This window comes from Rhinoderma darwinii, chromosome 5, assembly GCF_050947455.1.
Source record: "Rhinoderma darwinii isolate aRhiDar2 chromosome 5, aRhiDar2.hap1, whole genome shotgun sequence".
Lineage (NCBI taxonomy): Eukaryota > Metazoa > Chordata > Amphibia > Anura > Rhinodermatidae > Rhinoderma > Rhinoderma darwinii.
Window position 1 is genome coordinate 14,001,094 of NC_134691.1, and position 24,106 is coordinate 14,025,199.

A 24,106-nucleotide genomic window follows, 5' to 3' on the forward strand; every position below is an offset into this window, starting at 1 on the left:
AGTATTATAGTAGTTATATTCTTGTATATAGGGAGCAGTATTATAGTAGTTATATTCTTGTATATAGCGGGCAGTATTATAGTAGTTATAGTCTTGTACATAGGAGCAGTATTGTAGTAGTTATATTCTTGTGTATAGGAGGCAGTATTATAGTAGTTATATTCTTGTATATAGGGGCAGTATTATAGTAGTTATAGTCTTGTATATAGGAGCAGTATTATAGTAGTTATATTCTTGTATATAGGGGGCAGTATTATAGTAGTTATATTCTTGTATATAGTGGCAGTATTATAGTAGTTATATTCTTGTATATAGGGGGCAGTATTATAGTAGTTATATTCTTGTATATAGGGGGCAGTATTATAGTAGTTATATTCTTGTATATAGGGGGCAGTATTATAGTAGTTATATTCTTGTATATAGGGGCAGTATTATAGTAGTTATATTCTTGTATATAGGGGGCAGTATTATAGTAGTTATATTCTTGTATATAGGGAGCAGTATTATAGTAGGTATATTCTTGTATTTAGGGGCAGTATTATAGCAGTTATATTCTTGTATATAGGGGCAGTATTATAGTAGGTATATTCTTGTATTTAGGGGCAGTATTATAGTAGTTATATTCTTGTATATAGGGGCAGTATTATAGTAGTTATATTCTTGTATATAGGGGGCAGTATTATAGTAGTTATATTCTTGTATATAGGAGCAGTATTATAGTAGTTATATTCTTGTATATAGGGGGCAGTATTATAGTAGTTATATTCTTGTATATAGGGGGCAGTATTATAGTAGTTATATTCTTGTATATAGGAGCAGTATTATAGTAGTTATATTCTTGTATATAGGGGCCAGTATTATAGTAGTTATATTCTTGTATATAGGGGCAGTATTATAGTAGTTATATTCTTGTATACAGGGGGCAGTATTATAGTAGTTATATTCTTGTATATAGGGGCAGTATTATAGTAGTTATATTCTTGTATATAGGGGGCAGTATTATAGTAGTTATATTCTTGTATATAGGAGGCAGTATTATAGTAGTTATATTCTTGTATATAGGGGGCAGTATTATAGTAGTTATATTATTGTACATAGGAGGCAGTATTATAGTAGTTATATTCTTGTAGATAGGAGCAGTATTATAGTAGTTATATTCTTGTATATAGGAGGCAGTATTATAGTAGTTATATTCTTGTATATAGGGGCAGTATTATAGTAGTTATATTCTTGTATATAGGGGGCAATATTATAGTAGTTATATTCTTGTATATTGGAGCAGTATTATAGTAGTTATATTCTTGTATATAGGAGGCAGTATTATAGTAGTTATATTCTTGTATATAGGGGGCAGTATTATAGTAGTTATATTCTTGTATATAGGGGCAGTATTATAGTAGTTATATTCTTGTATATAGGAGCAGTATTATAGTAGTTATATTCTTGTATATAGGAGGCGGTATTATAGTAGTTATATTCTTGTATATAGGGGGCAGTATTATAGTAGTTACTTTCTTGTACATAGAGGGAAGTATTATAATAGTTATATTCTTGTATATAGGAGGCAGTATTTTAGTAGTTATGTATTTCTGTAAATAGTAGTATTATTATATTAGTTATTATAAAGAACTCGAAGAAATTACTTTTACTTCACCTTATTAATGCAAAAATATCCTGCAGAAAACATTTTAGAGTAGAATTTGTTAGTCAATATAATGATATATTCTCTCAAGAGTGTGAATAATTTTGCACAGCACTTTATGTGTTTACCAAAATATCTTGTCTACTAAGGGATCTAAATTATCTATCTCCTTCTGTTAAATCTCTATGACTATCGTTTGAGGCTTAGATTAATATTTTAAGGCTGTGAAAACTGAAGTTATGAGGGTATAACTATTATTATATTGTTAACGTTTTTGGAGAGGTCATTTTAAGGTCATTCTGGTCAAGAAATAATACATTTTAAAGACGAGATGTTTCTCTTTGAAATTGCCACTAAGACACAAGTTTTTTTAGGGTTACGATTTTTAGACACAGAATGGTTGGCCCTGGACAATTGCCCCTTGACCATAAATTGAATTGAATAGATGCACATACATAATTTCTTTACTAGGGGCTTATTTAACGACATCGTACCCAAGATGTTCCAGACTAGATCAGATCTAGCACACGGGTATTGTTAGACATCTCTGTTTTTCAATTATTATATCTACTTCGCATCCAAGAATATGAAGCAGTCGTTTATTTATATAGCACCAGCATATTCCATAGTGTTGTACAAAATGTCAGGACACTGGTGTACAGATGTAGCCATCTTTATCTTGACGCAACAAAAAGCATTGAAAAGTCATTGAAAAAGTAAAGTTAAAGTTTCTTGTGACTGTGTATTTAATGCGTTAAAAGTCAAGATAAAGATGGCTACATCTGTAAGTGCTTGAAATCTAAATGGAATTTGTAGAGTGATGAGAAATGTGTCCTAGACCACTGAGACCCCCACTAATCTGAAAGTGATGATATTTCCTAGTGGTATGCCATCGGTTTTTTTTGTGATGGGAATCACCCTTTTATTGATCTGGGGGCAGTGAGTTCCACGGAATAGGTGCAGCATGGGATAAGTCCTAAAGATGGAGTGAGAGGATGTAATGAGGGATGATAGTCATAGGTCATTGATGGAATTGGTAGACTGAGATGAGAGATATAGGAAGGTGCAGCATGGTGGACAGCTTTGCAGACTAGTGAAAAGGTTTTAAATATAATACTAGAAGAGACCGGTAACCAGAGAGCAGAGACATTAGTATAATCAATAGACAAAAATATCACCATGTCTGCTGTATTCAAGCACAAGCCGAAATAGTTAGTCAGTTACAGTAGTCTAGGCGAGAAATGGTTAGGGCCTGAAGGGCAAACATAGATTTTCCCCCTTTTTCTTAATGGTGCATTCTCCATAATGGGTCTTATAACAGAGATATTCTTGTGTTGCGTAGACTAAGTGTTCGACACCTGGGAGCTGGAAATACGGCTGTGGTAATGTATTGTGAGGTAAAGTGCGTCACCCTGTGACTAAACTGTGCCGCTCGCTCTCCCCAAAAAATCTGAGCTGGACTTCTTAGACATAAACCTGTTTATATTGACCAAAAATTACTTAGAAACAGGACACAGTGTGATTAGTGGCTCAGCTGTAGGGGGTGCAGAGTTTAGAAAATCCATTTCCATCCACCCTATTAGGGAATTCTGAGTTAATAGAGGGGGGGGTCTTCTGTTCAGGATCCTCATCTCTTGGCCAGAGTGGAGAGCGGTTAAAAAGAGTGTGTCTGGAGGATCTGTCCTGCATTACACAGACAACACATTGATAGGAATGGGCAATGTGTAATACTAAATTTCCCCTGTGGTGGCGCTGCAAGGAAATTGAACAGTTACTCCCACAGATTACAGCTGATCACTGGGGTCCCAGCCAGGGAAAACTTTGTGATCAGCTTATTGTCAAGAGACCCTTTTAACAAGTAGATTGTCCAAAGTGAAGAACCCGTTAAAATACACAAGACAAAATCTATACAGAGCTATAATGATTTAACCCTCTCCTGTCGCTAGATTGGCTATTTATGTCGGGAGAGGGTTTTTTATAAATGGCACCCACTCAGACACCGAGCGAACGCCACAGCCTCTGTTGTGTTACATCTCTAATCGCAAGCATTTAACCCCTCAGATGCCGTGGTCAAATGTAACTATTTTACTTTGGGGGCCAGTCACCGGCTCCTGTCCAGCAAGATCGCGGGAGCCGGTGTGTTCCTCTAGCAGCTGGGAGCCTTCTGAACACTCCCAGCCCTGCCATTGGAATATTGTGGCAGGTCTAAATAGCAATGCACTGATTTTACCATAGACTGTAATACTGTAATATTGCAGTCTATGGTATTAGCGATCGAATGATCGCAGGTTCAAGACCCCTCTGGGGGCTACAAAAACTGTAATTAAAAAATGTAAAAAATTTAAAAAATATATAAAAAAAATATTTTAAATCACCCCCCTTTCCCTAGATCACATATATATATATAAATAAATATACAAAAATAAACAAACACATTAGGTATCCCTTTGTCCGAACATGCCCGAACTATAAAAATATTTATCCAGTGAACGCCGTCAATTTTTAAAAGTTTGAAAAAAAACAAGCCACAATATACATTCATCACTGTGATCGTACTGACCCGCAGAATAAAGGTTACATGCCATTTTCACCGTACAGTGAACACCGTAAAAACTAAACCCATAATAAAATGGTGGAACTGGGAACTGCTGGTTTTTTCCAATTCCAATTCAACCCCATTCTGATTTTTTTTTTCCAGCTTCCCAGTACATCAAATATAATGTTAAATAGAGCCAATAGAAAGTACAATTTGTCCTGTAAAAATAAAACCCTAATTTACCTGTGTCAACGAAAAAAGAAAAAAAAGTTATGACTTCTTGAAAGCAGGGAGGAAAAAACAATAGCATTAAATTAAAAAAGAAAAGTAGTCTGGTCCTGAAAGGGTTAAACATAGCCTATACATTTGTCAGAGCAATACTGGTACATGTATACTTATTTTTACTTGTACAGTACCTCATTTAAAAATTACACTTAATAGAATGCAAGTCACCAGGGTATGTATTGTGCAGACACTAAGAAAGATGGGAATGAATGGAGATTTCATCTCTGAAGCTTGCAGAATTGTGACTAGAGCCTTGGAGTATAATACAGGATGTAACTCAGGATCAGTACAGGATAAGTAATGCAATGTATGTACACAGTGACCCCACCAGCAGAACAGTGAGTGCAGCTCTGGAGTATAAGACAGGATGTAACTCAGGATCAGTACAGGATAAGTAATGTAATGTATGTACACAGTGACTCCACCAGCAGAATAGTGAGTGCAGCTCTGGAGTATAATACAGGATATAACTCAGGATCAGTACAGGATAAGTAATGTAATGTATGTACACAGTGACTCCACCAGAAGAATAGTGAGTGCAGCTCTGGAGTATAATACAGGATGTAACTCAGGATCAGTACAGGAAAGGTAATGTAATGTATGTACTCAGTGACTCCATCAGCAGAATAGTGAGTACAGCTCTGGAGTATAATACAGAATATAACTCAGGATCAGTACAGGATAAGTAATGTAATGTATGTACACAGTGACTCCATCAGCAGAATAGTGAGTGCAGCTCTGGAGTATAATACAGGATGTAACTCAGGATCAGTGCAGGATAAGTAATGTAATGTATGTACACAGTGATTCCACCAGCAGAATAGTGAGTTCAGCTCTGGAGTATAATACGGGATGTAACTCAAGATCAGTACAGGATAAGTAATGTAATGTATGTACAGTGACTCCACCAGCAGAATAGTGAGTGCAGCTCTGGAGTATAATACAGGATGTAACTCAGGATCAGTACAGGATAAGTAATGTATGTACACAGCGACTCCACCAGCAGAATAGTGAGTGCAGCTCTGGAGTATAATACAGGATATAACTCAGGATCAGTACAGGATAAGTAATATAATGTATGTACATAGTGACTCCACCAGCAGAATAGTGAGTGCAGCTCTGGAGTATAAGACAGGATGTAACTCAGGATCAGTACAGGATAAGTAATGTAATGTATGTACACAGTGACTCCACCAGCAGAATAGTGAGTGCAGCTCTGGAGTATAATACAAGATGTAACTCAGGATCAGTGCAGGATAAGTAATGTAATGTATGTACACAGTGACTCCACCAGCAGAATAGTGAGTGCAGCTCTGGAGTATAATACAGGATGTAACTCAGGATCAGTACAGGATAAGTAATGTAATGTATGTACACAGTGACTCCACCAGCAGAATAGTGAGTGCAGCTCTGGAGTATAATACAGGATGTAACTCCGGATCAGTACAGGATAAGTAATGTAATGTATGTACACAGTGATTCCACCAGCAGAATAGTGAGTGCAGCTCTGGAGTATAATACAGGATGTAACTCACGATTAGTAAAATATAAGTTATGTATATACAAAGTGATTAGGAAATTTATATAAAATAGGATTTATATAGTTACATAGTTACATACTTACATAGTTAGTACGGTTGAAAAAAGACCCATGTCCATCAAGTTCAACCAAGAGATGGGAAAAGGGAAGGGAAAAATTTCTACACATTGACATAGGAGCTAATATTTTTTTGTTCGAGGAAATTATCTAAGCCTTTTTTGCAGCATCTACTGTCGCTGCTGTGACGGCTCCTGCGGTGACTATTCCATAGATTCACCGTTCTCACAGTAAAGTAGACTTGTCGCCTCTGCAGATTGAATATTTTTTTCTCCAGACGGAGGGAGTGCCCCTTTGTTTTTTGAGGGGTTTTACATGGAACAGGATTTCACCATATTTTTTGTGATCAGAGATGTAGCACAACAGAGACCCAGCGGCTGTGGCATCCGCTCGGCTTCTGAGTGGGCGCCATTTTTAAAATTCAATAAAAAGGAGTGAAACTTGCCGATGAAGAAGGGAGGGGGGATTGTGTGAGGACACTAGAGGAGACTGTGTCCACCCCAAATTTGCAGCATAAATGAATGAGGTTGCTTTACCACAGTGACCATGCTGCAATTTTGGGAACTGCTCCCTCTAGTGGCAATCACACAGAAATGTTATAAATTAGAATCTAATTTATAATATTTCCTGACTTGTGAAAAAATTAAAAAAAATTAAAACAATGTGTAATCACTTATATACTAATTGTTTAACTGAAAAAAATATATTAAAATTTCTAGCGACATATTCCCTTTAAGACAATGAAGACTTAGACAGGTTCCCTTTATGTTAGAAAAGTCCATAACAATAAGCTGATCACAGAATGTCCTGTTGCTGGGACCCTCAGTGATCCGCCATAGTGTGGAGGAACCTAGCAGCAAGTGTTCAATTTTCCTGCAGCGCCACCACAGGGGAATTCTAGTATTACACGGTACTCTTTGAAATCAATGGATATTTTGGGTCCTCCAGAACTACTGTCTGTAGCTGCTCTCCAATATGGCTATAAGATTAGGTCTTGGATGGGATCCCTTTCAGCCTCCGTTGTCTTTTTTGCGGGACTCAAGGTTATATAACAGGAGATTCGTTCATCAGAAATATGATCCTCTCCATAACAGCAAAGGACATCACATGCAATTATACTATCATATCAGTGATGGAGACCTCCAACTCGGAGCGAGAATCATGGACAGTCTAGTTACCCAGCTAATGCCCACTTCAAAACCCTATAATATAAACTCCCTCAGCGTCACTTCTGCTGGTGTAACCTAAGATGGTGCTGCCGGACTGTAATAAGAAACAGACGAGGTTTGATATGACAGCGGCCTACCACAGAGCGGCTGCACCTCTAATCTCCGTCCAATGCCTCCATCCACACAAGGCACGGGTTATCTGAAGCTACCAGATAAGTGGTAATATCTGTGCTCCTGTGATGTGCCGGGCAGAAGAGGGCACAGAAATGTTCTGCCAGGAACCCGTCCAGCACTGAGTAATCCCTAAGGAATGTAAATAATTGGCAAGTCCTGGATTTATGAGAGGAAAATAAGTCGTATTATAAACTGTATGGATAATTCTTCTCCAAAAATGTGCAAAATAGTCCGGTAATAGACAAAGCAAGGATTGTAAAAATAATATAATATAGAGATAATACAGAGAACATGGGATGCAAATATTAGTAATAAGTCATTTAAAGGAATCTTCCAGTTTTGTAGATAAAGCTCAATCTCTGTATACATGAAAAACTCTACAACTTTGTAATATACTTTGGGGGGAATTTATAAAGATTGGTTTTCCAGTCCTAAGAATGGATGGCCTATCCTCAGGATAAGCCATCAACAGCTGATCGGTCAGGGTCTGACTGCCGGGACCCCCGCCGATCAGTTGTTTTAAAGCGCTGCCTCCCCTTCATTCCGTTCACTACTCGGATTGTGAATCGCCGATACTGATGTAGCGGCGATCCATAGTATTACAACCTTCTCCCATTGAAGTGAATGGAAGAAGACTGTAATGCTGTGAACCGCCACTACTGCTGTGTCGGCGATTCACAGTACGAGCAGTGACTGAAATAAAGGGAAAGCAGCACGCGTACAAGCACTGTGGCCCCTTCTAAACAGCTGATTGGTGCGGTGACAGTCGGACCCCGACCGATCAGCTATTGATGGCCTATCCTGAGGATAGGCCATCAATTTTTAGGGACTGGAAAACCCCTTTATTCTAAATAGTGCTGGAGTGAGATACGCCTAATTTATTTACCCCTTCCCTCTTGCAGCCATTTTTTGGTTTTTCACTTTCACTTTTTCCTCGCCCAAAAGCCATAACTTTTTTTTATTTTTCCGTCGATCTATTCGCATGAGGTTTTTTTGGGGCGGGATGAGTTGACATTTTTTACGTCACCATTTATTGAACTATGTAATGCACTGGGAAAAACTATTTGTGGGGTGAAATTGGAAAATAACAGCGATTCCTTCATTGGTTTTTGGGTTTGTTTTTACGGCATTTAGCATGCGTTAAAAGCACCATGTTAACTTTATTCTGCGGGTCAATACGATTACAGCAATACATAATTTATATAATTCTAGTACTTTTACAAGGAAAAAAATAATTGTTAAAAATAATTTTGTGCCGCCATGTTCTGAGAGCCACAACTTTTATTTTTCCATCGATTCAACGGTGTCTGGGCTTATTTTTTGTGAGGCGAGCTGTCGTTTTTTTTGTACCGCTTTTGGGTAAATGCGACTTTTCAATCACTTTTTATTCCACTTTTGTGGGAGGTGAGGTAACCAAAAAAACAGCAATTTTAACGTTTTCATTTTTACAGCAATCTGTTATATTGTAATAGTTCAGACTTTTACGGACGCGTCCTTCATTAGGCCCCCAGGCTGCCATAACAACCATCGGCACGCCTCTTAATATATTAGGCACATCTCTGGCTATTTAGAGTAGATTTGCGCCATAACTTACGCCAGTTTCAGGCGTTAATTGTAGTAAATTTGTAGGCTGCGGAAGTATCAGAAAAGCCCTGCCGACTTTTTAATAAAGTGGCATGCACAGTACAAATGCCTCAAAAGTCACAACTTTCTTTAGCACAAATTGCGATTTTTTTTTTTTACATTTCTACGTCAGAAAAGTGATGTCAATTAATATATTCCCCCAGATAGTATAGACATCTCCATTAGGAATAGAGATGAGCAAACTGATTAGTCACAAATCAAATTCAGTCTGAATTTCACAAGTGTTTCGGATTTCCGAAATCCAAAACTTTTGGGGTTCGAAGCGCACAAATCATCCAAAATGGTATGACTGGCGAGCGCCAGCAATACTTTTGCAGATTATAGAAACAAGTTATAGAAAGGTTATAGAAAAAAAAGAGATTAAAAAAGAAAAAAAATTCCATACTCACCACTACTACCACCTCGCGAGATGACGCCGAATGAACTGTGTGAAGTGTAGAGAAGGCTGCTGTAGTTTTTCCCAGACCAAGATCTGGAGACCAGAGCGGGCTTGCTTTATGGCAGGAGGGCAGTGGAAGGCTGGAGACCGCAGCTTCTGAGGCTGGATACCAGAGGTTGACCCAGGTTTATGCGGAACTAAAGCAGAAACCACTGTGGGGTGGAGGAAAGCAAGAGGCCGGAGTCACGGAACAGACTACTTACATAAGATAGAACGGACAGAGGCAAGCTGTGGGAGAAGGTGGCCTGACGGGGTACAAGTGGGCCATTGCCAAAGTGATGCCGGTGGCAGAGTATTTGTTAGCCAGTGTGATAACTTTGAGGAGTCTGCTAGGGGTCGTAGGGTATGTCCGCTCTGGAGTGGGGACCAGGTAGGGAATGAGCGGTACTGTGCTCAAACCTGGGAGAAGACTGTAGTGGCTCTTTCTGGGGAATATAGATTCCTGGATTGTTGGGCCTGTAAGTAACACTACAATGGGGACTTGTAGGCTTGAAACGTGGCATAGTAATTGTAGTTCTGGGAAAGACTGGACTACTGTAATAGTTATTAGAGTAGGTAAGGGTAGGTGACCTAGGGGTCAGGGTCTTAGTGGATATGCTGCCGAGATCCTAGATTGACTAGAAGTGTGGGAGGGGACTTGGATAGGGTCCGGAGAACAGTAGATGCCGAACGGTTTAGATAGGCGTCCAGAGGGTGCGAATTAGAGGAAATTGACGACTGACAAAAAAGACGGGAAAGCTGTAGATGGAGAGGAAGGTTGTGTGATGTTACATGGCCTGGATGTGGTCTCTGGAAGATAGACGGACACCTGCAACAAGGAATAGTTTGGTGATGAAGTGTTTATCTGGTTAGATATTTGAGTAACATTCAAGAGACCGCACTACTAGAAGTGTTGTAACCATTAAGCCTGTTGTGCCTCATTGGGAGAAAGTAACCGCATGCTCGTGTGCCCCTGTAATATCAGTTGTGTCCAGTAAAGATAAATTGTTCAACATTCATTTGGCCAGTGATTGTGTTTTAATAAAGGGGAGCCACTCCAGTAACCCCACATCATACAGGCCACATCTTTAGGGCTGCATCTACTTATCCATTGTTTATTTCATCAATAAATATGTTTGGATGGAGTTGCTCCTAAGTTAGCACATTTCTTCCATTAATAATTACTGATGTCTGGGATCCTTCCTGTTCCTCTCATGTTCACATGTCCATTGGCAGTCACCGTGCAGCAGAACTTCTGATTAGAAACTTGTCTTTGATTATTTAATTAAATTAATATGTAAACTGTACATTTTTTACGGTAAAATCGTAAATCCATTCTTCCACAAATATCTAACTTTACTGTCAGATCGGCACGTCCTGATAAATTCACATTATAGAAGACTCTTCTACTCTTCTGCCGGTAGGAACTGGCCTTATATTTCATGTGGACTAAACCAAAAAACCCTATGCCTATCCTTATAGAAACAAAAATGAAACGTTTTCTTATAAAGTGCTCCTCCAAATTAAAGTACATTTTTGTTACTCACCCCTTCCCATTCCAGGGGGTGGTCCACGCTAGCGGCCTCAGCTCTAACCATCGGTTCATTTAGGTTACTAGCCAACCTGACTCGCCTCTCCCTGCTCCAGCGATGCCACTTGCTGTCAGTTGTCCGGTCTCCATGGCAACTGCTGCTCCTGAGTGACATCATCTCGGCGACCCAAAGTGGACTCCAGTCTCACATCGCTGCCTGCAGATTAGGGTACATCATAAGTGTGAATCTTCCTTCGTAACCCTGACCTTCACCTTAATTTTGACCTTGGCGCCGTTATTGGATTTCACATCTCTCTTGCTCCTTGTTTTAAGGAATTCTGAGTATACAGAGGAGGTCCCTTATTCAGGACTCTCATCTATTAACCAGAAACAGAGAGCGGTTGCAAAGATCATCTCTACCTGGAGGACCCAACACATCGTTGCATTGCATGCGAACTGTGTAATGCTTCATCTCTTCTGTGATGGCGCTGCAGGGAAATGTAACACTTTCTGCTTGGTTCCCTTAAAGATTATAGCTGATCGCTGGGGCTCAGAGCAGTTGGACAACCTGTGATTAGACTTTTGTTACAAGGGTCCCCCATCAATAGTCTTTTTCGAAGCATGTGTAGGAAGGGTGACCCAATTTGCCCCATCTGCAGCCTATGCACTGTGTACGGTACATATCCTTATTGTAAATAAGTTACCTTGCACTTTAAGAGATGGTCCGAACACCTGTTTATAAGGACTTGTGGATGCTTTGTTTGTCTTGATGTTTTTTCTTGCAGGTCCCTGGTGGAGTCGGGCTCTATGGCGCTGCCGATTGTAAGGTGCTGTCATCGGTGGAGAGGGAGGTTCCATGGGAGCGGTGACAGAGGAGGTGGGAGGGACTGACAGGCCCTTGAAGAGCCCAGTAATGGTAAGTAGGGTAGCATGGTGACGGGGTGAATCGCATGAAGTGTAGAGAAGGCTGCTGGAGTTTTTCATAGAGAAAGAGAGATATATCCGAAGACAGGAGACGCTTTGCCTTATTACAGGAGGGCAGTGAAGAGCTGGAAGCTGCGATTTCTGAGGGTGGATGCCGGAGGGTGACATAGGCCTATGTGGAACTGAAGCAGAGACTGCAATGATGTGGAGTAAAGAAAGAGACAAAAGTCATGGAGCACACGGTGAGCTATCAGACTTCTTATATAGTGGGAGTACTTGACAGTCAGATTGGTAACTCTGGGGAGTCTTCTGGGGCAATGGAGATAGTCAGCTCGGGGGATGAGGACCAGGGAGGAGATGACCAATACTATGCTCAAACTCGGGAAAACTCTTTATTGGGGGCTGATGTGGAATAGAGAGATATAAAAGAGTATCCGGCACACCAATTTAGAAAAAAAGGTATTTTTTATTTTGTTTTTGTTTTTAATGCCAGTGGCAGAGTGCGACGTTTCGGTCTAGGTGACCTTCATCAGGCACTGGAATAATTAAAGAACAGTAATCAATACGAGAATATATATCATACAATACAAGATATAGGGGAGGGGGGGAACAAAAGGGTATAAAACTAACTGCATAAATACATGTTACTCTGAACAAGTGTATAAAGACGTTACGTTTTATCAAACTCCAAAGGCAGAGAAAACAATAATAAGTGAAATAATAAATAAAAATAAACATAACTACAATCAGGAGTGGGTAGAAAACATCCAAATACAGCCTTCAGCTCCCTGCTCCAGCATTGGATTCAACTGTATTTGGATCCTGAAGACGCAGATACAGTTGAAACCGGGGCATGCCACCACTGGGGGACCATCTCAGTGGGCCCAGGCTCACTGCCCCCCCCCCCCCTGCATCCCTGCTAGCTGCGCTACTGCTTACAGGCAAAGCTTCCTGGGAGAAGTATAGTGTTACTATTAGCGCTATTATGTGATATTACTGTGGTACTATTCTACTACTTTTTGGAAACGGCAGGCAATTTCGTCTGAAATTATTGCTAAAATCCATCCTGGGCTTGATGGTAAGCAGTTTTAGTCTAAAACAAGCGATGTCTATAGATAATTTGCATTAGTTATATACATTGTCGACCTGGCAGAATAAATTAAAAATACAGATGCTGTTGATGTCTCAAAACAGTCACTCCTCACCTCAGAAATGACAAAAGTATTTTGATAAAATTTCCTTTGAAATTTTGAAATGATGCAATAAATCAGTCTAGCAGAAGTGGAAATGATGACAGGAGTTTGTGCTCCCGGCCAGAGGGTTATTTATGACGAATTCTGATGCTGTTTAACAGCCAGACAGAAAACTGTATTTGCCCATGTGCTGAATATAGACATTCTCTCAACTGTTTGCGAGGAGAAAGTCTTCCCCTAGAAGAGTAATAACGCTCTGATGGAATAAAGTGGTCGTCTACCTTCAGGTCATGAAGAGCCATGAGGCTTGACCGTCAAATCTCATGAAGATGTTAGATTGATGGATTTATTTATTTTTGAATCTACAATTATACACTATTTCACTGCTTGTATTACGTGAATAAAATATATACTGCTTGTGGTTGAATGAAAACAATGTGGTATAAAAACCACAGCAGCAGAAAATACCATATAATACCATAGATATAAGCTAACTACCAAGCAATTGTGGGAATTGCAGTCAAACTAAACCATACAGCTGGTAAACGCTAACAAATAGTAAATCTTCCCCAATGTATTCAGTAGCATGCTACTAAGACTGGCTACTAAGACCAAGACTACTAAGACTGGCTACTAAGACCAAGACTACTAAGACTGGCTACTAAGACCAAGACTACTAAGACTGGTTACTAAGACCAAGACTACTAAGACTGGCAACTAAGATCAAGACTACTAAGACTGGCTACTAAGACCGAGACTACTAAGACTGGCTACTAAGACCAAGACTACTAAGACTGGCTACTAAGACCAAGACTACTAAGACTGGTTACTAAGACCAAGACTACTAAGACTGGCTACTAAGATCAAGACTACTAAGACTGGCTACTAAAATCAAGACTATTAAGACTGGCTACTAAGACCAAGACTACTAAGACTGGCTACTAAGACCAAGACTACTAAGTCTGGCTACTAAGACCAAGACTACTAAGTCTGGCTACTAAGACTAAGACTGGCTACTAAGACCAAGACTACTAAGACTGGCTACTAAGACCAAGACTACTAAAACTGGCTACTAAGACCAAGACTACTAAGACTGGCTACTAAGACCAAGACTCCTAAGACTGGCTACTAAGACCAAGACTCCTAAGACTGGCTACTAAGACCAAGACTCCTAAGACTGGCTACTAAGACCAAGACTCCTAAGACTGGCTACTAAGACCAAGACTCCTAAGACTGGCTACTAAGACCAAGACTCCTAAGACTGGCTACTAAGACCAAGACTACTAAGACTGGCTACTAAGACCAAGACTACTAAGTGCTCTACACTGAGCGACAATATACGCCGGAGCTCAACGCTTACACATGTTGGGTCACAGAATGAGGTTGAGGCACCACATTTAGCGTCTCATCATCTCATCTTGTCTATTCGCTACCGTGCGGATCTCTGGGACATTAGCGCATGCCTACTCCCCCAATAGATGGAATTTGCTGAATTCAGATACACATTTTTAGCTATTCCAAGCTATGGAAGCGAAGACGTAGCTATCAGGGGAGACCAGTGCTGGAAATTATGTGTGATAGTTGGGGAGCTTCAGGTTACATCTAATTATGGAAGAGCCAAATTTTAGAAGTTAAATGTTATACTGGGGCATATAGAGGACGAGAACTAAAAACATAATTCCAGAGAGTGGTCAGGAAGACCAAGGACCACATTGGCTACAATATTCCCACAATGACTATACAAATTTTGAAGATACAACATGGATGAATATGGATAATTTTCAGAAAAAAAGTCCATTTATGATGTGTTTTCTAAAAGAAGCAAATCATAATTTATACAATAACGGTCAATCCATGATACAAGGACTACACAAAGGATGTCTACAGGAGAGGCATTTGAAATAGCGTTTTCAACCGTATTGGGAAACTTTAATGTCAAAGTGGTGAAGGCGAATGAATGAGGAGATAAGAGGACAGAAGAAGATGGAGAGGAGATGACCGGAGAAGATTAGAGGAGAAGGGAAGAGGATAGAAGGAGAAGAGGTGAAAAGAAAGTGAGAGGAGATAAAAAGAAGATAGGATAAAAGAAGAGAGGAAAGGAAAAGAGGAAAGGAAAAGAGGATCAGATAGAAGAGAAGAGGAGATGAGAGTAAAAGGGAGGAAAATTAAGAAAAAGAGAAGAGGAGATGATAGGTGAGGAGAAGAGGAGATGATAAGTGAGGAGAAGAGGAGATGATAGGTGAGGAGAAGAGGAGATGATAGGTGAGGAGAAGAGGAGATGATAGGTGAGGAGAGGAGGAGATGATAAGTGAGGAGAAGAGGAGATGATAGGTGAGGAGAAGAGGAGATGATAGGTGAGGAGAAGAGGAGATGATAGGTGAGGAGAAGAGGAGATGATAGGTGAGGAGAAGAGGAGATGATAAGTGAGGAGAAGAGGAGATGATAGGTGAGGAGAAGAGGAGATGATAGGTGAGGAGAAGAGGAGATGATAGGTGAGGAGAAGAGGAGATGATAGGTGAGGAGAAGAGGAGATGATAGGTGAGGAGAAGAGGAGATGATAAGTGAGGAGAAGAGGAGATGATAGGTGAGGAGAAGAGGAGATGATAGGTGAGGAGAAGAGGAGATGATAGGTGAGGAGAGGAGAGGAAAAGAGGATCGGATAGGAGGAGAGAAGGGGATAGAAAAAGAAGAGGGACAAAGGAAAGAGAAGAAAGGAAGGAAGTATAAAAGGAGAGGCAAAAAAGAAGAGGAGAAGAAGATCAGATAGAAGACGAGGGGATAAGGCAGGGGAACGGAGAGAGGAGAGGGGAGAAAAAGAATAAAGGAAATCGTAGGTAAGAAGGAAAAGGGAAAAGAATAGAAGAAGAGGAAAGGAGAATGGAGGAGAGAAAAAGAGGATCTGAGAGGATAGAGTAGAAAGGGATATGGGAGGAAAGTGCAGAAGAGAGGGATGATGAGGGGAGGGGAAGAGAAGACAGATAACAGAGTGGAGCTTGAATTTGGGTTGATATCTGGGAATTACTTATAGTGAGATTATGGAGGGGCCAGTGTTGAGGATTACTATCCTTTAAACTATTTAACCGTTTTCTGGCCAAGTCTCTCCCAAAAAAGCAGCGTTCTGTCCATCATACAAACCCTTCCTGATGCACCCAAAATGTCTCTCTTTCTGTAAGTATTGTAGGAGATTCCTGCTCTTATCCTCCGGTCATTCCCTCTTCCATGAATATCTCCAGACAGACCCAGCTGCATTATAATGATATATAGCACAGGCCTTCATTACTGGACAAACATAAACTAGATTTACGTCTTCTAACAAACTTTTGAAGCCTCTTCTGTAGAATGATGGATTGTAAGGTCGAGATTAAAATCCCTTAAACCATAACAAAGTTTAATCTTGTATTTGGACAAAACAGAAAAACTGAAACATCTTCCAAGAATGTGGATTAAATAATCATCTGTCTGCAAACTGTATCAGCAATCAACAACATGACTATTCCAAGGCTGGGTTACCAAGGTCTGAATGGTAATACGAGTGCAGGAGACTGCAAGGAAAGCTGTGGTTTATTCCTACATTGTATTAGTCACAAAGACGAATAATGCAGCGAGGAGTGGGAGAAAGTCTAGGAGGTTCATTAAAGAGCAATTGATGTTCACATCAGACATTCAGAATACAGAACTGGTAAAGACATTTTCTTGCATTCTGACTGTTTCCCCGTCATGTCTCATTGTCGCCCCCTACAGAGAAAAGCTTTTTTCTGGGGTAATAGAAAAAAAGCAGCAATTCCGCCATAGTTCTATGCATTTTAAATTTACGCCGTTTGCCGTGCGACGTAAACAACATGTTACCATTTTTCTATGGGTCGGTATGATTATGACGATACCTACGGTGTGGAGGTTTTTTATGTTTTACTACTTCTGCACAATAAAAACACTTTTGAACTACAATTATTTGTTTTTGCATCGCCGCTTTCCAAGAGCCGTAGCTTTTTTATTTTTCCGTCAATTTAGTTATATGTGGGCTTATTTTTTGTGGGGCGAGATGTAGTTTTCACTGGTACTTTTTGGGGTACATGGGACTTATTGATTAACTTTTATTATCACTTGTTTGGAGGGCAAAGGAAAAATATAGCAATTCCGCCATAAATTTGAAATGCTAATGTTTACATGTTAACTTTATTGTTTAGGTCATTACGGTCGCGGTGATACCATATATGTATACTTTTATTTCTTTTTTACACTTTTACTAAATAAAACCACTTTTTAACAGATCTGCATTGCATCAAAAGAACCCGAGACCAGGCCACAGATCAGGACCGATATCTATCATCAATTTGTTTTTTTAAGTTATGGGGTTTCCGTCAAGAACGACAACATTCACAGACTGACCATGGACGACAAGTCAATCAAAAAACGCCATCTGAAATCACTAATATATGGCCGGCTGTACTGGAGTCTTTAAGATTTAACCTCCAAAAACATCTGTTTTTCCCGATAATTGCCATCATTCACCCTCATTGTGATGTACCAAAAAGAACAAACAGATAATAAATTATATTCACAGCACGGCCGGGAGATTTTACAGCCTTTACCTCAACTCTAATCTTAAAGTTACTCAAGATCTCACTAAGATTCACAACCTGTGTTGACAAATGACAAAAAATCCAAAAAGAGGCGTAAATTTCACTCAACAAATTATGATGAGATGACAAATAAGTGTTCACAGATATACGTCATTTATAGAGCAGGTGACTATGATACTATTTATAGGCTGGGTTTTTATATACGTTATAGGCTGGGTTTTTACATACGTTATAGGCTGGGTTTTTATATACGTTATAGGCTGGGTTTTTCTATACGTTATAGGCTGGGTTTTTCTATACGTTATAGGCTGGGTTTTTATATACGTTATAGGCTGGGTTTTTACATACGTTATAGGCTGGGTTTTTATATACGTTATAGGCTGGGTTTTTACATACGTTATAGGCTGGGTTTATATAAATTTCTATGACTGTCTGATAAAATAATCCAGAATCCGGCACCTTTCCAGTCCCATTGATGCGGGATTAATGGAATTTTACCATACTTTGTGTCAGGATAAATGGGCCTAACAAATTATTTAAAAGAAAATCTGACATTTTTGCTCATAGGAACCAATCAGGACTTCCCATTCATATATTTAACCCCTTATCCACATGTGACGTAACTGTATATCATAGTCGGTAGGGGGGATTATGGAGCGGGCTCATGGGCTGAGCACGCTCAATACTCAGCAGGTGTCAGCATTTAAGCCATTGGAGCCCACTTTGTTACTTTATTGGCCCCTCAGCGACGCGATCAAGGGGTGCAGATGGCTGTCATGATAGCCTGGGGGCCTTATGAAGGAGATATTCTCCCTCTACGAAAGATTCATTTACAGCTCATGCACCCTGCTAAAGAATCTGGCACACGCTAGTCTGGGTGAATCTATCCAGAGGCGTAACTTGACACTCTTGGGCCACGGGGCAAGAGTTATAATTATGACGTGAATGGAGGACCCCGTCATTATCATAGCTACCCGCTCGGACTATTATACTCATGCATGTGGCGATTGGACACTTACTTCTGGCATCTTATTGGCCGCCGACAGTGTCGTTCATCTGGCGTTAAAGATGCCCGCTATATGACTATCACTCACTTTGACTGATACACGCGTGCGCATGACGCACGCGATGATTGGATACCTGGTCACAGTGTCTCATTGGCCGCCGGCTATGTCATTCAATTGGCTTGGAGGCTTGTCAAATGGGACCAGTTGATTGGCAGGAAGGAGAGATGACGCTACCACACGTGACAAACACAAGTCTATATAAGGAGCAGGAAACCAAACGCGAGCTTATTAGCCCCGAATTATCCCCTGAGGACGCTGCTTGTGCAGCGAAACATGTCGGGGGGGCTATCGCCATTTTAATATTCATCGACGGCCTGGTATCTCTCTTCACTCGTGTGGGACTGTACTAGCCTACGGCAGTCTGCAGCTGCCAAGTCAGCCTCTCTCACTGTGTTCAGCGACGTGCTGGATACACTTGCAAAATCCTCTATGACACACACTAGCCGTCCTTTGAAAACAATTGTAACCCTTACTTGTTGTTTGTCTCTATTTTGATACATTAATAAAAGTTATATTTTAACTGACATTATATTCGATGGTGGTTGGGAAATTGGGACCTTTTGTGCCTAGGCACATTATCTTTCATTGTTAATATATCCCTGCCAACCACTAGGGGTCTCCTCTTTATCTTTCTAGAGTTATAATTGGGGCCCCCACTTATCATGTGCCATTCATAATAGGAGTGTCTTCTTATGTACCAGAAGTTTCAGGCCCCGGGGCAAATGCTATCTCTGCACCCCCTATAGCTATGCCCCTGCATATTCCCCTATATGCTTCTTTTTTTCGGTGCAATTCGTGTGGAATCCACAGTGTGGATGTTTAGCACAACGGGTACAAAAGAAAGTGGAGCAGTTTCCCATTCTCAATAAAAGCAGTGGTTTGAATGGTTGCTATGGGTAACTGCTCCACTTTTCCCTTTGCACCAGTTTTGATAAATTGCCGCCATTTTGCTCAGTAAACGTTTCCCATTGGGGAAGCTTTATTAATGCAGCACCTCCTCTTATAAAATATAGACATTCTCATAAATGGACGGGAAGCACTGAGGCGGGAGGTTTGGGGAATTGAAACTGTTACCTTTCCAGGGTCCCGTGGGTATGACCATCGGCTCTACTAGGTCCCATACTAAATGGTACGATATACAGTACTTTATGTACGTCATTTCAGGAACACCCATTGGCTTCACATGCGAATGAGAGAATTTTTATCCAGATGCACGGAATTCCCGCCGGTTATCCTGTATACTCATGACTCATTTTTACCATGGAGTTTATATCTCAATTTAAATTCTCCATAGAGATTTTCTGGATCCCATCCCAGTTTAGGGGAGATAGCCATCACTGTGATATCTATTATTTGACAGCATCACTATTAACCCCTCCAGGTTATGAGATCCTCTGAATCGTTATGTCTGCTCAGCCAGTTTTACTCTGGACGTCTCCGACTTGTCTGTCACAAGGAGAAGCTACTTCCTGTCAGCCATATTAGCTCCCCTGTGGCTAATATCTCAGTCTCCCGGTCACAGAAAGCCTTTAAGTCTTTGTCTTTAGGTGAGTCTTTTCCTTCCCCTCATTCTGTCAACTCTCCCTGGCAACCAATCTCTGCGAGACTGTAACATGGGTACTGGGGTAGGAAAGACTTTGGACACAAATATGTTGTTTAAGTCTTGCCTTATTGCGGTGAAGGCAATCAATATACTACTTTTACACACAGGTGAAAAACTATAATTATCTTTCTCAGGTTTACATGAAACAGTCTCCATATCTTGTACATTGTTGTTAGCAAAAATAGAACGGGAGCCATAGTGCAAACAGTCTATATCCGATGTCACTACGCCATGTACTTCTGCAGAGCATTGTAACTTGTGTGTAATATGTGAACTGTATGCATTATACAGTATGGTGGCAGCTAGAGGACATTATACTGTGTGTGGGCAGCTATTTGGTATTTGTAACGCCCATGGCCACGGATTACGGGTGCAGCCATGGATCTGTGAGCGCTGGCCCGCATCTCCTCCTCAGGAGATGCCAGCGCTCACTTCTTCTTCGTTCTCCTGTGTCCTGTAGGGTGCGCGCACACATGAAGAAAATCAGTAATTAGTCCATACTCACCCTGGACTATATGAAGGGCCCTGCCCCTTCATTGCCTGAGCATTGTGTTTTCCCGTGTCAGTCCAGCAAATAGTCCCTTAGTGTTTTCCAGTTCCCAGTGTTCCCGTCCCTGCTACCTGTATCCTGTATCCCGTGCTACCTTGTTCCTGTGCCTTAAGAGAGTTGGAGTCGTGTTGTGTTACACCACGCCTGTTGTCTGCTGCCAAGGTCCCATCTGAGCCTAGTCATCGCTACTGTCTGTACTACCACAGGTAGCCTTGCTTGGACTGTAGACTTTACTTGGTACACAGTTTGGCCAGCTGCTATCCTGCTACGATGGTACAGCCCAATGGGTCCACATACCCCCAGATCGTGACAGTATTATACTGTGTGGGAGGCACTATGGGAGCATGATACTGTGTGGGCTGAACCAGGTGTGTATGGGTGGGGATTGGGTGGAATTAGAGGCGTGGCTTAAAAGAAAACAAAAATTGGCGCTGCATCGGTTGTCCCTCTTTGTGTTACTTGAAAGTTGGGAGGTATGTATTTATATGGTAAACTCATAAAAATGTAAATATATATAATTTTGTGAGCAAAATGTGAGGAGCAGTGAAAGCACTAATTAAATAATATATAAACATGAGTTCAGTTTCAGACTGGGATACCTACCATGGACCGGCCAGAGCAAATGATTCTGAGGGGCCGGTCCTATAGAAGTTTTTATAAGGACTAGAGGCATGACCTTGTGGCTCAGCCACGTTATAGTGTCAGAACCTGAGCCCCTGGTGGATCCTCATCCTCAAAGTGTTAGTGAAGACCTCAGGGCTGTGTTCATGTGGGGAACTATCATGCCATTTTTTTGAGTTGTATAGTACCGCAATTCTCCATGATCAGTCTTGCTTTGTAGGAATTCAACCAAGGTTTGTGGTGGACCTCAACCAGGTTAACATTTTTACACTTTTAATGTAATGCATGAAATACGATCCGTTTTTTTTGGTTTTTTTTTGCAAACCTCTTTTTATTGAGAGGAAATAAAAGTATAACAAAGAATGTCAATGCGGAAGACATGAGCTGGTTGTGCAACAAATAGAGCACGCAGGCCTCTGACAGAGACAATGAAAAAACATATGGCTTTCAATTATACATAAAAGGCAATATGAAGTCTTAAATACCAAGAACTATGTACACGGTTCCCAGAGAAATAAGCAATACAAGGAGAGGAGCACACAAATATTAATTAAAGACATGTTTAGTTAATGAGGTGTAGAAATAATGGAAAAAGGGGGGAAGAGGTGTTTTAGGATACCATGTGGTAGGGATCGTGTGTAACCCATATCTGACTGGATGGGAGGGTCCTATGTGGGGTCGACAACCATCCTACCTCCTATATGTGCTATTGGGATTAGCACCCACTGGAGTAACATATATAGCCTCATATAGTGTAGTAGAGACGGATGCATAACAGAAGTCTATAAGAGGAGTAGTAAGTGGGTATGCTACGCCTTATGTAGAGGTAATTAGGCGGGGGGCTAGAGAAGGCAAGGAGGATACTTGTCTCCTATAAATGAGCCACGGCCTCCAAATACGGTCTGTTTTTTTGCAGATGCAAAACGGACACGCTCGTCTGCATAAGGCCTTAAAGAGGCCCTGTCACCAGTTCATAACTTCCCTGTCTCCTTCCTAATCTAATAGGGGCTTTGGTGTAGATAACTACTGTTTGTTTGTTTGTTTGTTTGTTTGTTTGTTTGTTTTTTAAACTTTTATTATTGACCAAGTCAATTTGGCTTTTGCAAAATAGCAGAGTCGGGTTTGCGTTACAGTGGAATATCGAATAGAGTCAGGGAAAAAAAAATCAGGTTAAAACAATTTGAGACCGGGAGATACTAGTTAAACCATGTAGGGAAACATACAACTATAACTGGCCCAGAGGCCAGCGTGCCTTGCATTTTGACTTGTAGGACTGTCGTGCTCTCGGTGTCTTCCCTGCCAATCCACCTGAGACATTCGTTGCGGCGGTGGTCGGTGGGGAGGGGTGACGTTGGATCTCGGTGGGGTAAGTGTTACACATTGATAGGGTCAGTGCATTACAAGGTTACCTCTGAGTTAAAGGTTACTGGCCACATCCTTGATTCTTGTAGGACTGCAAGTTTCTCAAACAGAAGTCTGACCTCCACAAGTGTTTTCGATGGTGCTCCTCAGGCTATAAATTGCCCACGTGGTTTAATCCAAAAACTACATCTGAGTTTCATCAAGTGAATCAGCAAGAACACTACTTGGAGATTGGTTTTTGATTCATATTTGATTCGTTCTTCTTTGCAGGCAGCTGTTACCACTTATTGCTCTCCCACTGATTTAGTTTGTAAAGTTGTTAACACTTTTTTCTGAAGAGAAGCAGAGAAGTTTACACAGACCTTGTCAACTATATTCCTGGCTGCAAACAATAAGATAACCCAGTTACTTGGTGGGAATCGTAAGACGATGGATCTGAATGCAAGCGGCCATGAAGGTCCCCATCATGATCAGATCTATGTAATCCCCATCATCGTCAGTCGTATTGGGGGAAATGTATTAACTTGGCTTTCTCAAGACCATTTGGGCTTGAGAAAGGCCAATTTATGGTCAAAACTTCACCCTCACTGTATCTGCAAATTTACGGAGAAAATAATTGTAATGGCGGAAGGAGGTGAAGGGAACAAGTGAGCCCTAATCTACCCACCGCCCTGTCCCTGCCTACTTGCAACGACCCGCCCTAGGCGACGGGGTACAACTTGGCGGCGGTCCCTACGCTGACTAAGTGCAAGGGGATACAAACAGGGAACAAGCAAGGGAAGGGGCAGTAGCCCACGGAACACCGTGAGGGAACGGAGTGGTGAACGAGCAGTCAGGATCAGGATGTAATGAAGTATACAAACGCAGAGCACGGAGCAGGAAGCAAGCCGGGGGCAGAGCGAAGCAGGATAAGCGGGAACTGAAGCAAGGCTGAAGCACGGCAGAAGCAGGCTGGAGCAAGGCAGCAGTGGGGCCAGGAAATAAAGAAGAATCACAAGCAATGAGGAAGAGAGAACGGCAGGTATAAATGGACAGGGGGCGGAGCTAACTCCGACTGACCAGGCCGCGATAGGCTCTCCCACTCCTGAGCCTACCACCCTGATTGGTGGGAGCCGGTGTCAGTCTAAGAGGTCTGGCCTCAGGTGTCGGTTGATTAATCCTGGGAGTATCCACAGACGTAGTGCCTGGCAGATCCTTTACAATAATTATC

The 24,106-nt window shown here is 41.1% G+C and overlaps 1 long non-coding RNA gene across 1 annotated transcript; it reads left to right on the top strand.

Annotated features, from left to right (window-relative positions):
• Nucleotides 1–11,794: 11,794 nt before the first annotated feature.
• Nucleotides 11,795–17,668, top strand: LOC142652317 (uncharacterized). Its single transcript, XR_012847805.1, has 3 exons — nucleotides 11,795–11,912; nucleotides 12,031–12,162; nucleotides 17,381–17,668. It is a non-coding gene; the product is annotated as an uncharacterized LOC142652317 (long non-coding RNA).
• The last annotated feature ends 6,438 nt before the right edge of the window (nucleotides 17,669–24,106 follow it).